General features: G+C 42.4%; 1 protein-coding gene across 2 annotated transcripts in view; it reads right to left on the bottom strand.

Moving 5' to 3' along the window:
• LOC139272952 (nuclear receptor-binding protein-like) overlaps positions 1–13,065 on the bottom strand; it is a 121,945-nt gene that overhangs the window by 50,280 nt on the left and 58,600 nt on the right. The gene's annotated exons all lie outside the window — the stretch shown is intronic.

Below are 13,065 nucleotides of genomic sequence, written 5' to 3'. Positions count from 1 at the left end.
GATTTCCAGAGACCAGAAATAGAATGCACAACTCATCTAAAGCAAAGACTGTTTTATTGCAATGAAACATGACAATGCTGCATTTTCCATTTCTCTGAATTCAGCCATCCCAGAGAAATATTGTTTCAGCACAGCAGTTCTGATAAGGAGAATTTTTTCTACAGTAAAATTGTTAAAACTGTACAGAACCATAACTTCCCAATTAAATAAAATCACTGCCTCCTCCAGTGCCAAGTAGAGCCAGCTGTCTAGCTAATCTTCGCCTACATGAAATCACACCTGTTTTTAGTGACTGCATTTAATAACATGTCTAAGAAAAGTTTTCATCCCGACTATTAAAAGTTAAACTAAAAGTAGGTCTGTGCCGAACATTTCAGTGGCATTCACATCTGCAATTAATTTCAGGCCTCCATTTTGGTTACAATATACTTTTGTACCAGTTCCGTTTGTCATTGATTGTTAATACAAGTTCAAATTGGGGCAAACTGAACAATGAAGACCCAGCATACATTTACTTATTATGATCAAGCTGTATCTGAACAGTCTGTGCATCTAGAAACCAGAAGAGAGCATGGTGGTGGGCTTTTTGTTCATGAATTCTTGTATTCCAAGTATTATTGTGCTTTTAAAAACTTGAAATTTGTCTTTCTGCAATTGTTAGTTTGGCTAAATATACAAACATCACCAGGAAGCTCAAACTGGCATTCTGTTATGCAAGTGTCTTTGGAGGGCAAAGGATGGATATAACTTAAAGTTAGTTCCACTTTACACAATTGCTTCCATTATTTTTGTAAGTAATCAAGTTAAAAACTTCGATAATTGCTCAATAGAAGAGTTGAAGTTCCATTAACTCTCGTGTGGTAAACCGGTTAATCTGATGCCAGGAAGGAACCTGGTAAGTTAATTTAAATCTGGTTATGTAGGCCAGCAAGCATCCATTGTGCTTTAAATTCTACAGAAGCTGGACTACCTATGCAATGGAGAAAGATACATACCTGTATATGATTACTTATGTCCCAGGGACAGAGGTAGACCAGAAACTGAACTGGAACGGCCACATAAATGTGGCTGTGGCTAATAGAGCAGGCACATGGCCGGGTATTCTTTGTCAAGTGGCTCACCTCCCAACTCCCCGAAGCCTCTAGAATACCGACAAGACACAAATCAGGAGTGGAATACTCTCCACTTGCCTGGATGGGTACAGCTCCAACAACACAAGAAGATTGGCACTCTCCAGGACAAAGCTTTACTAGCACCCCAACTGCTGGGTTAAACAGCCACAGCTGCCACGATCTGAGTACTGTGGCTGCAGTGCAAACTATCTACAAGATGCACGGCAGCAACTCGCCAAGGTTTCTTTGACAGCACCTCCTACCTTAGAACATAAGAAATAGGACTAGGAGTAGGTCATTTGGCCCCTCGAGCCTGCTCCGCTATTCAATAAGATCATGGCTGACCTAAACATGCAACCTCCACTGAAAACTACCGGTGCAGCAGGCACAAGGGAATACCATCACCTCCAAGCTGCCTTCCAAGACATTCACCACCCTGACTTGGGACATATATTGCCATTCTTTCATAAATCACTGGGTGAAAATCCTGGAACTCCCTACCCCAACAGAACTGAGGCAGGACCTTCACCACACAGACTGCAGTGGTTCAAGAAGGTAGCCCATCACCTGCTCGAGAGTAATTAAAAATTTGCAATAATTTTAAAAAGAACCCAGTTATCATGGCGGAGGAAGATTCAACAGGACACATTTGGAGCAGGGGAGTTTGACATCTCAATGACAAGGCAGAGATACATTTTTGGCCATCTTTCTCCGTTATCAGCCATCTTTTTTTATCACGATTGCAACTTGTTTGGAAGTGACCTTGTGGAGCTCTGCAAGCCATAAAGAAATACAATATGTACATTGGCCCAGTTTTAGTACATCAATAGTTAGTAAATTGTTATGTCTCATCTTATTTTGTATCCAAGGAGGGAGCGAGAGTCAAAAAGATCTGTAAACTTAGTGCAAGCTTCTGCATTGTTGTTTGCAACTGCTGCTTAGATTCTTTTAATGAAACATTATCCATGGATTTGGGCTTAAACCATTGTCTGACAGAATATATGTTCTGCTATCCAAATTCTAGGGGTTGACAAGGACGTTCATCAGATGGATTTTTGGTCTATCGCTAGGCAATGCTTCAATACTGGTTGAACCTCCCTTACCCGGCACCCTTGGGACCTGGCCTGTTCTGAATGAGGGATTTTGCCAGATAAGGGGCTCACTTGTTTTCAACATGAAACGTGTGTGTGGTGTGTGGTGGGTCGGTAAGGGAGAGAAGTTGGTACTGATTCGACGCTGCAGCAGTCGGGGTGGGGGGGGGGGGGGGGGGGAGAAAGAGGATGGAAAAGAGGAGGGAGGAGGCCCAAGCGGGCCCGAAGTGTCGGTGGGCCCCGAAAGGTGTCGGCTCCAAAGTTGGGCAAGTTTATTTTACATTGATATTTTTTTGAGGATTTTGACCAGCCGCGTTGTGCACGTGCCACCTGGGAATGGTGCCGGATTAGGGAGTCCTGGAGAAGGGAGATTCAACCTGTACCAGATATTAGCAACATAGTTATTTCTCCATTTGTTCGGAAGGGCTAATTTATGGAGAAGGGAGTACGCAAAAGGTGCATGGGGTGGGGTGAGGGCAGATGAAAGGGCAATAGAAAAAGGATGAGCCCTTCTAATTTAAGGAACCCCTCCTACTACCCTGAATCATGACTTACAGTCTCTTCCCAAATTTATCAAATAAGCAATCCTCCTTTACTTGTATTAGGAATTTGTTCCAACATTCAAATTCAGGGAGCACTGCTGAATACAATCTGTCTCATTCAGACAGAAGGCCTAAAAAAAGACTTAAGCTCCATGCTATACTCAAAGTATTTTATTAATGCTCACTGATCTTCCAAGATTGTTCACAGTGAGTTGGAGGATATGCTCGCAGAAGTTCAAGAATATATTCAGTCTAATGCATTATTTCTGTAACTAAGGTAGAGCTGTGTATCCTTCTTCCAGGTCACACAATCTAATTGCTGTAAATAGGTATATACTGAAGTCAATTGGAGGCCAACAGCTGGGGGTGTTTCTCCATAGATTGGCAGTTGGTTGTAATAGCCCAAATACTCCAAGTCAGAAGAACCCAGCAGGAAATGCATGATATGCACAATACATACAGAAACAAATTTAAATGACAGTCAGTGTCATCATATTTTGCCACTACTAAATACTGCACTGGTTTTTACAAAACTTGCTCAACAAATTTAGTGAATTTTGGTGTATATTTATGAACAGAGGAATGGATAGTACAGCAACTGCATACCAACAGCTCAACACAGTCAACTACTCTTCAACAGTAACTAACATTTTTTAATATATGTTGAGGGAAATACTGATCGACAATTCACAGCCACTAGGTTATACAATACATGGAAGTTACAACATGGAAACAGATCGTTCAGCCCAGCCATTCCATGTCAGTTGCTGATAATGAAGAGGAAAGTCATGGAATGCAGGAGGATATCAATCTACTGGTCAGATGGGCAGAGCAGTGGCATTTGGAACTTAATTCAGAGAAGTGGGAGGTAATGCACTTTGGGAGGGCTAATAAGGGTATACACATTAAGCAGTAGGCCACTTAATAGTGCAGATGAATAAAGGGACCTTGGGAGTGTTTGTCCACAGAACTCTTTTGTGATGTTTGTCCACAGATCCCTGAATGTAGCAGGCCAGGTGGATAATGTGGTTAAGGCGGCATACGGAATGCTTGCCTTTATTGGCCGAGGCATAGAATACAAGAGCAGGGCGGTTATGCTTAAATTGTACAATACTCTGGTTAGGCCACAGCTGGAGTACTGCATTCCATCTGGTTGTCGTATTATAGGAAGGACGCAATTGCAATCATCATCAGCATAGGCAGTCCCTTGGAATCGAGGAAGATTTGCTTTCACTCCTAAAATGAGTTCTTAGGTGGCTCAACAGTCCAATACGAGAGCCACAGCCACAAGGTGGGACAGATAGTCATTGAGGGAAGGGGTGGGTGGGACAGGTTTGCCGCACACTCTTTCTGCTGCACACTCTTTCTGCTGCCTGCTTTCGGCGATGGGCACTAGAGAGGGTGCAGAGGAGATTTACTAGGATGCTGCCTGGAATGCAGAATCTTAGCTATGAGGATAGATGGGATAAGCTGGGTTTGTTCTCAGTGGAACAGAGGAGGTTGAGAGGAGACCTCATTGAGGTGTACAAAATTTTGAGGGGCCTGGATATAGTGGATAGCAAGGGCCTATTTCCATTGGTGGAGGGATCAATTACGAGGGGGCATAGTTTTAAGATGGAAGGTTCAGAGAGGATTTTGAGGGGGGGGGGGGGGGGGCTTCTTCACGCAGAGAGTTGTGGGGGTCTGGAACTCACTGCCTGGAAGGGTGGTGGATGGAGAAACCCTCACCACATTTAAAAGGTGCTTGGATGGGCACAAAGTGCCCTAACCTGCAGGGTTACAGACCTACAGCTGGTAATTGGGATTAGACTGGATAACCTCTTGTTGGCCGGCGCAGATACAATGGTAAGTACTGCAGGGAATCGAATACGGCCAGGGTGATCTCCTGGACTAGTTTTGATCACTTGGATGGGTCAGAGAGGAAATTTCCCAGATTTTGTTCCCCCAATTAGCCTGGGTTTTTAATCTGGTTTTTGCCTCTCCCAAGAGATCACATGGCTCTGGTTGGGATAGAAAATAGAATGTTGTAGTGTAAGGGTGTTGCAGTTGTGTGGGGCGGACTGGTCGGGCTGGGTGCTCTTTACCTTTCCGCCATTGTTCATTGGTTTATATGTAACCTTCAAGGCTACTGACCCAGGGCCGTGCGGCTCTTTATCAGACGGCGCGGACACGATGGGCTGAAATGGCCTCCTTCTGCGTTGTAAATTTCTCTGTTTCTATGTATTTACCCTCAGCAAATAGTCCAAATCATATTTACCTCCCTTGTTCGTATATCCCTACACTCTTTTCCACAGGCGGCCGAAGGCTGCGCTGGCGCACTGGAGGCGATGCTGAATCTCTGCATCAATGTCTGCCTTTGTTGATAAGAGGCTCCCGAGATATGGGAAATGGTCCACGTTGTCCAGGGCCGCACTGTGGATCTTGATGATTGGAGGGCAGTGCTGTGCGGCGATGACAGGCTGGTGAAGGACCTTTGTCTTATGGATGTTAAGCGTAAGGCCCATGCTTTCATATGCCTCAGTGAATACATTGACTATATCCTGAAGTTAAGCCTCTGAATGTGCATAGACGCAGGCATTGTCCACATACTGCAGCTCAATGAGAGGTTGGGGAGATCTTGGACGTGGCCTGGAGGCGGGGTAGGTTAAACAGCTTTCCACTGGTTCTGTAGTTTAATTCCACTCCAGCCACCAACGACGTCTCCGCAAGATCCTGCAAATCTCCTGGGAGGACAGGCGCACCAACATTAGTGTCCTCAGCCAGGCTAACATCCCCAGCATTGAAGCACTGACCGCACTCGATCAGCTTCGCTGGGCAGGCCACATAGTTCGCATGCCAAATAAGAGACTCCCCAAGCAAATGCTTTATGCGAGCTCCTTCATGGTAAACGAGCCAAAGGAGGACACCAGAAAAGTTATAAGGACACCCTCAAAGCCTCCCTGGTAAAGTGAGACATCTCAACTGACACCTGGGAGACCCTGGCAGCAGACCGCCCGGGAGGGCGTTGAGCTCTGAGTCTCAACGCAAGTAGCATGAAGAGGTCAGGCGCAGGCAGCGGAAGGAGCACGCAGCAAACCAGTCCTACAGACCCCTTCCCCCGACGAATGTCTGTCCCACCTGAAAGAGGGTCTGTGGCTCTCTTATCGGACTGTTCAGCCATCAAAGAACTCACTTTGGGAGTGGAAGCAAGTCCTCCTTGATTCCGAGGGACTGCCTATGATGATGATGATATCCCTACAATTCTTTTCCTTCATCTATCTATCCAATCTAATCTAATCTTAAATACTGACATAATTTATGTCTCAAACATTAATCCTGGAAGTGAATACAATCACCTTACAACTCTGTAAAAGAAATTTATCTCGCTCAGTTCTCAATCCCTTACACTGAAGCTTGTATCTACGGGTCCTTCAATACTGGAAATAGTTTTCTTCGATCTGCATTTTCCCATTCTTCCCTTATTTTAAACACTGTCATATCGTCTGTAATCTGTGCTGTTCTAATGAAAGAAAGCCCAGATCTTTCATGCTGTTCTTCAGTGGGAAAGTGAAGAACATCCACTTCTTTCCTTGGGCTCCTCAGCAGGAGGGATGCAGCATAACAGAATATAGATAGCATCAGAGCAAACAAGAAAGATACCCAAAGGAAACAGCTGGATCTTGAGTCGGGGAGCAAAAAATATACTAGTGGTGAGATTAGTACATCACAGACTGAGGCAACAGGGTTGGTGTTTATTGACCCGAGAAAGCAGGGCTGCCATACTAAATTATTTCATGTTCAACTTTCCAAAGACAGGATTATCAATTCCTTGAGGGGCAAAAACACCGTCTCCTCACAAGGCAGCTCCTGAAATATGTGGATTCGTGCCAATTTATACTAAAATTAGAAGCGAGAGATGAGTGCTGTCTTTGAAGGATACCAGGCCAAATTGAATAAGGGGCAATGCATGGATATTGGAGTTTAGCTTGAATTTAGGGCACCGGAAATTGTTTGAATATTGTTTAGGTCATAATGTAGCTAGGTAACTCTGATGCAAAAATCACATCAAAACCAGGGCCAACAAATAAATATTTCAATAGCACCACTGTAGTCCATCTAAAAGTGGTGGGCTTACTGGATCCTGTTCCGAAAACGTAATTTTTGAGCTCAATGTAGTTCAAAGCTTTTTCCCATGGTTACATTACAGGAGAAAACATTCAGTGCAACAATACACAGCCAGAACATAACCTGCTTAAATCAGACCTCAATTTTGCTAAGTTTCAAGTTACACAGTGGTCAAATTAGAAGTAGAATATCCCAGCTTGTGGGGAACATCCACAAACTTAAATACTTTGATAATACAAGGACATACTTCAGTCATTATCCGCTATAAATCCAGAGTCTGCAACTGGTATCTTTCTTACTGTCAAGTAGCTCCAGGACATTTGCATAATACTAAAATGGTGGAACAAAACCAGTTGCATAGTCCTATTAATAAAATCCATACTATGATGAATGATAACCTTCTGGAAGCAAATCAACCAATGTGACTCACTACATAAGCTACCGTAGGATAATGTTAAAACAGGGAAATGATTCCCATTCGACAGAATAGATAACCAGGCACTACACCTTTATAATCTCAGAACATGTTATGAAGAAGAGAGATTTTACTGGACTTGCATATCATTTTGTGTACCGAGAGAAAAGGATGGGCACTGAAAATAATGATTAATCTTCCTGCCATCTGAAAATAGTGACTCTGGTTGGAGTACAAGTCCATGGCCCTCCAGTATCTAGCCCAAATAGTATTCTTCGTAAGCGAAGCCAGCTTCATGTTTGAGTGCTGGGAAAGAATTTCATCAGAGAGAGCTTCAACCGAACATGAACTGATTTTCCACGATGTCCCCACCATCACATCTTCCAGCAAAGGTCATTGGATAGCAATTCGAAAGCACCTTGGCCGATTTCCACACCTCCCCCTTTAATTATTTGAAATAGTATTTAAATACACACTATTTTTAAATCCCACTCGTTGGAAAAAGCTAGTTTGTTACAAGCACTGGGCAATTATTCATGCATTCTCCAAAGGGCATATACGTTATAAAACTGGACAACCTAGGATTCCTGTTGACAACAACAACATTGTAAACCTCAAGCACAGATGTTTGCACAATTTATTTATCAAAATTTAAAAAGCAGCTGTCTACCATACCCAAGTCATTAAAAGACTCCATTAACATATAATTTAAATTTTTTTGTAACCCCCCCACCGTCAAAAATGCTGCATATGCATCTTGAATTTAACCACTTCTGACTTCGAGACCAACTAGCAGAGAGATGCACACAGACACAATATTGATTCAGTTACTACCATACTGCCAAAGGAATTAAAATTATGTTGCAAGAGGGAGAGATTTCAGTCAGCTTATTTGCCCCACATTTCAATGGCAGGCCCAGTAACATAAAAAGTATTCTTTCCATGAGCAGGGGAGTTCTCCCCAGTGTCCAAGCCAATATTTACCCTTCAACCAACATGACAAAAACACATATTATCTCGTCATCAAATCTGGGACCGTACAAATTGAGTACCGTGTTTCCTAGCTCACAGCAGTGACGATACTTCAAAAGTACTTCATTGATTGTAAAGTGCTATATAAATGTAATTCTGTTACAGGGTCTGAAATGGGGAAGGGGAAGAAAGCAGATAATACTGCAATTCTATTACTGTCAATTTGGGCACACCACTTCTTTAAAAAGTGACTAAATGCAATAGCCCAAAGCAAATTTTAAATAGTTTTCCAAAACAGATCCTATTTAAAGCCAGTGTTGATCAAACATGAACTATTTTACAACTATTTTCTTTCCATATTAGTTTGTTCAAGATCAAAGATGGGTTGCATGAGTATTCAAAATTATCGAATGAATATAGATTAAACCGAAAACCTGAACAGGAAGAATTATATTTTTTGGTGTGAAAGAGTCAGTGCAAAGATCTAGAGTTACTGACCTGAAAGTTTGCATGCAATTACTGTGTATTTCCCCATTGTGTGAACTCCAATAATAATCAAGAGGTTTGAGCTCTGTTTTGCATAATTCTATTAAAAGGCAAACTGGATCTGCTTTGCTAATAATGTCTTTAGTTATATATAATACTGCATCAAGTTATCAACAGCAATTCAAAGTGAGCAATTTATATCCAAGCTAGAATATCTGGTGAAGGTAACTGGGTGCCATTGTTGGCTTTCACACTGTCCCTTAATTTCTAATACCTGGCATCAAATCCAGTCCATATTCAGGAGATTAAATAAAAATATTCTGCCTGTAAGGGTTTACTGTTTGGGGGGGGGGGGGGTGGCTGTGGTTTTTTTTAAATAATGAAAAATTGTTTACTGTTTGGGGTGTTGTGGGTTTAATGTTTAAAGTTTAATGTTTAATTTTTTCAATCTTGTAGATGCTTTAAAAATTTGTTTAAAATTTACTTTAAAAGAATTATTTATTATGTATTAAGTTATTTGTCAAAAAACCTTTCAAAATGTTATTGAACTTAATTACTACCGAGCAGTGTCTCACTCACTTTCACAAAGTGACAGATCAACAATCAATACAAGGGTTGCAAACAACTGTCATTTTAATGTTTAAACTTAACTCTTAACCGTTCAAGCAAAGCATTCATTTATGAGCTGCTGACTTAATAGTTTTGCTGCAGAGTAACTACCACGGGGCTTCTCCTGCGGTGCAGGGGTGGGTGGTGTCGTGGGTTCATCGCCAGACTCCTGCTCCTCGACCTCATCCACTCTGTCCCGAGGTAGTCCAGCAGTCCCAGTGGCATTTCCTGTCCCTTTCTGATTGCCAAGTTGCGAAACATGCAACACACCACAATGAACTCTGCGACCAGCTCAGGTATTGTAGGCTGCCTCCAGAGTGGTCCAGACATCTGCTTCAGTACTCTGATTGTCTTTCTGACGATATTGCATGTGGCTCTGTGGCTGTTACTGTATCGATGCTCGGCATCTGTCTGAGGCTTATGGGAGTTGGTGGGGGAAGTCAAGAGCCAGTTGGCGAGGCCATATCCTTTGTCACCAAGTATCCAGCATTGACCTTGTGGTTAACTCAGAGGTTGGAGACAGTGCTCTCATGTAAGATGTGAGCATCATGAATGCTCCCTGGAAAATTGCCATTTACTGCCATGATTATTTGCTTGTGGTCGACAACGAGTTGCACGTTCAGGGAGCGGAATCCCTTTTGGTTCCAAAACACCACTGTATCCTCTAAAAGGTGCTCACAGAGCAATATGCGTACAGTTTATTGCACCCTGGACCTTCGGGAAGTTTGCTATTCGAGAAGCCCAAAGCCCTCTCACTCTGTGCCTCCCTGGTCATTGGGAAGTTTATAAAGTCAAACCTTCGTGCATAAAGCGCTGCTGTCACCTGCCGAATGCAGCAATGTGTGGCGTACTGAGAGATGCAGCAAATGTCGCCAGCTGATGCTAGAAAGGAGCCCAATGCAGAGAAGGAAAGTGCCGCCGTCAACTCAACCTCACAAGGCAGTGCAGTCCCGATGGTGCTGGTAGGCTACTGGTCTCCCTTAATTAGCTGGCATGTCTCATTGATGACCTCCTTTCGGAAGCGCAGCCTTCTGATGCACGCTTTATCGGACAGGTCCAGGAATGACCGCTTATCCCTATAATTGCGTTGGGTGCAAGGTCTCCTCCTCAGCAGTCTGCTACCTCGAATTGGGCACATAATGCTCTTCAATAAACCTTCTTCCAGCTGTATTCTGTAGCATATAATTAGTTAGCAGTATTGGCTGAGAAATTGCAGGCCCCATTCCTTTAAAAGTAGTCTAAACTGTCAAATTATTCAATTTTACTTAATCAATAAAATCAAACCAGATACTCTACTATACCCTCAGATTATAAGCATTGATTTGAAATACACCCAAAAATGATTTTAATGCTACCTACAAGTAGAAGCAGCCTTTTCTTCAAATACATCAGTTTTAAAAATTGGCGTACATACCGCTGGGTTAAGGTCAGGTAAGTGCAGCCTTTTCAGAGCAGTAGAAAATGCCAGCGGTAATTTGGTCGGTATTTCGGTGAAATGCCAAAATTAGCACCCGGCGGTAATATGGGCGGTGCATGTTGAAGTGCATGGAAAATCACTTGCAGCTGATGGGTGGGTGGTTCAGTTTATCACCGGCAGTAATAGGCAGCCGAAATTACCGCCGGCGGTATATGGCCGCTAGTTTCCACTAAAAGTGAATAATGCGCGGTAATGGTCCATAAAACGGAAAATGGGTGAATGTTGCCAAAAGTCTAGCCCTTACTTCCCAATGGCAAAGCTCACAGCATGAAACAGCACCAAACTGGCAATACTGTTCAGAGAGGAGACAAAGGTTTTTTATCCAATTCTCCAAGTGACTTTCCAACATTTATCTGATTCCATCATAGTAACAAGACATCTTTGGCACTTCACAAACTTTGGAAGATGCTTTTAAACCAAAATGAGAGCACTTATATGGTCGGCTCAGGTAACGCTTTTTTAAGAGAAAGTGAATGGAGTCCATTTCTCCCACCAACTTCCCAGTAGATATCAGATGTTATGGATTTAAACCCATACAAGAAATTGTGAGTATGTTACCAGCATGAACCAGTGTGTGGATTGGATGACAACAATGATCTAGATCAACTACCAGAGAGATGTTCAGCCCCTTTCCTTGTTGTGTCACCCATACATCCAACACAAGGCCAGTAACTGATACAGAAACCACAGTCAATTTGACAGTAAATATATTCAAGACTTCCACTTGTGTATGAACCACCTTTTTCCATGAACTGATCTGGAATGTCTAGAGATAGGAATCAAAATCTTATATTTAAAATGGGTTAGTTCCTTAAAAAAAAAAAGAGTGGACTTGCCTTTATACAGCACCTTTCATATCCTTGGGATGTTCCAAAGTGCTTCACAGCCAATGAGCTGATTTTGAAGTGAGTTGCTGTGCTTTTAGGCAACCATCAGTTAAATTGTGCAAAGCAAGCTCCCACAGACAGAAAGGAAATAAATAAGCAGCGAATCTTTTTTTGGAGGTGTTGACTAGGGGATAATTGTTAGCCAGGAGATGGATAACTCCTCTGCTGCTCTTCAAATTGTACCATGGGATCTTTTTTGTATTCCTGAACAAGCAGATAGGGTATCAGATTAATGTCTGATTGTGCAGCATCCCCTCCCTGTGCTGAATTGTCAAACTAGATTATGTGCTCTAGTCCCTGGAAGGAGGCTTGAAACTGTAAAGTTCAGGCTCCGAGGAGAGTGTGCTACCACTAGGCCAAGCTGACACCATCAAAGCTCAGGTATAATACAAGCTTGTATTCTCCATGGACTTAACCAACTTGTTAGGCCAAAATTCTACACAAATGTTCTCTTCCCACGCCTACTCCAAACTAGAGGATTCTGGATTTGAATTTCAGAGCTGCAGGTCGCTTCAATCTGCCTTCTTCAGTCCTGTGAATGCACTTCACAACAAGGTGACTGTTTGGAACACAAGGTATTAGGTCAAATTTTATCTTGGAGATGGTGGGAAGAAAGGAGAAAATTGAATACTATCCAGCTGAAGCAACTTGGACTATTGTCAATCAATTATAATGCATCTCAGTAAGGGATCACATATCTGAAGACCCTTTTGCACTGCATGTTACTAGATCTGGTGTGATGGTGATTTGTCTGCAAGAGAACAAAAATAAGAGCAGAGTCTATTTTGGAACTCAGGATGTATTTTACTAACTTAAAAGACTTCACCTTCCTGGGGCATGAAATGTCCATTAAGCGATATGTAAAACGGTGGATTATTACAAACATATTACAAAATAGGACATGGTCCAAAATTGATTTGAGGTTAGCATGTGTAGGAACGGATTCCTCCAAAAACAATTTTTCTAATCCAACTACCTGTTTCAAGATGGCAGTTGTGCGTATCAGCAATAACACAAGAGAATAGGTGGCTGAACCAAATAAATGGAAGGTGCGGTAAAAAGATTTTAAGTACCAGGTGGGTTGGCATCTTTCTCACAAGTGGGAAAGACCACTAAACCATAAGAAATTGGTGCAAGAGTTCGCTCAAAATAAATACAGAGCAGTAGTGCATCAATTGCAATATTCTAGTTGTATGGTTGATGACTGGCTAAAAAACAATTCTCATTGAGAACACACTTTGTTGGACAATGTTAACTCCCTACAATAAATTACTTGCCAGACTCCGCAGGAGCATCCGCATTAATAGAAGAGCTCATTTTACAACTATAACACAAGGGTTAAAAACTCCATATAAAGTCAACATTGCTTT

The sequence above is a fragment of the Pristiophorus japonicus genome, chromosome 9, assembly GCF_044704955.1.
Source record: "Pristiophorus japonicus isolate sPriJap1 chromosome 9, sPriJap1.hap1, whole genome shotgun sequence".
In the NCBI taxonomy this organism is placed as follows: Eukaryota; Metazoa; Chordata; class Chondrichthyes; family Pristiophoridae; genus Pristiophorus; species Pristiophorus japonicus.
This window is presented reverse-complemented; position numbering and strand designations above follow the sequence as displayed.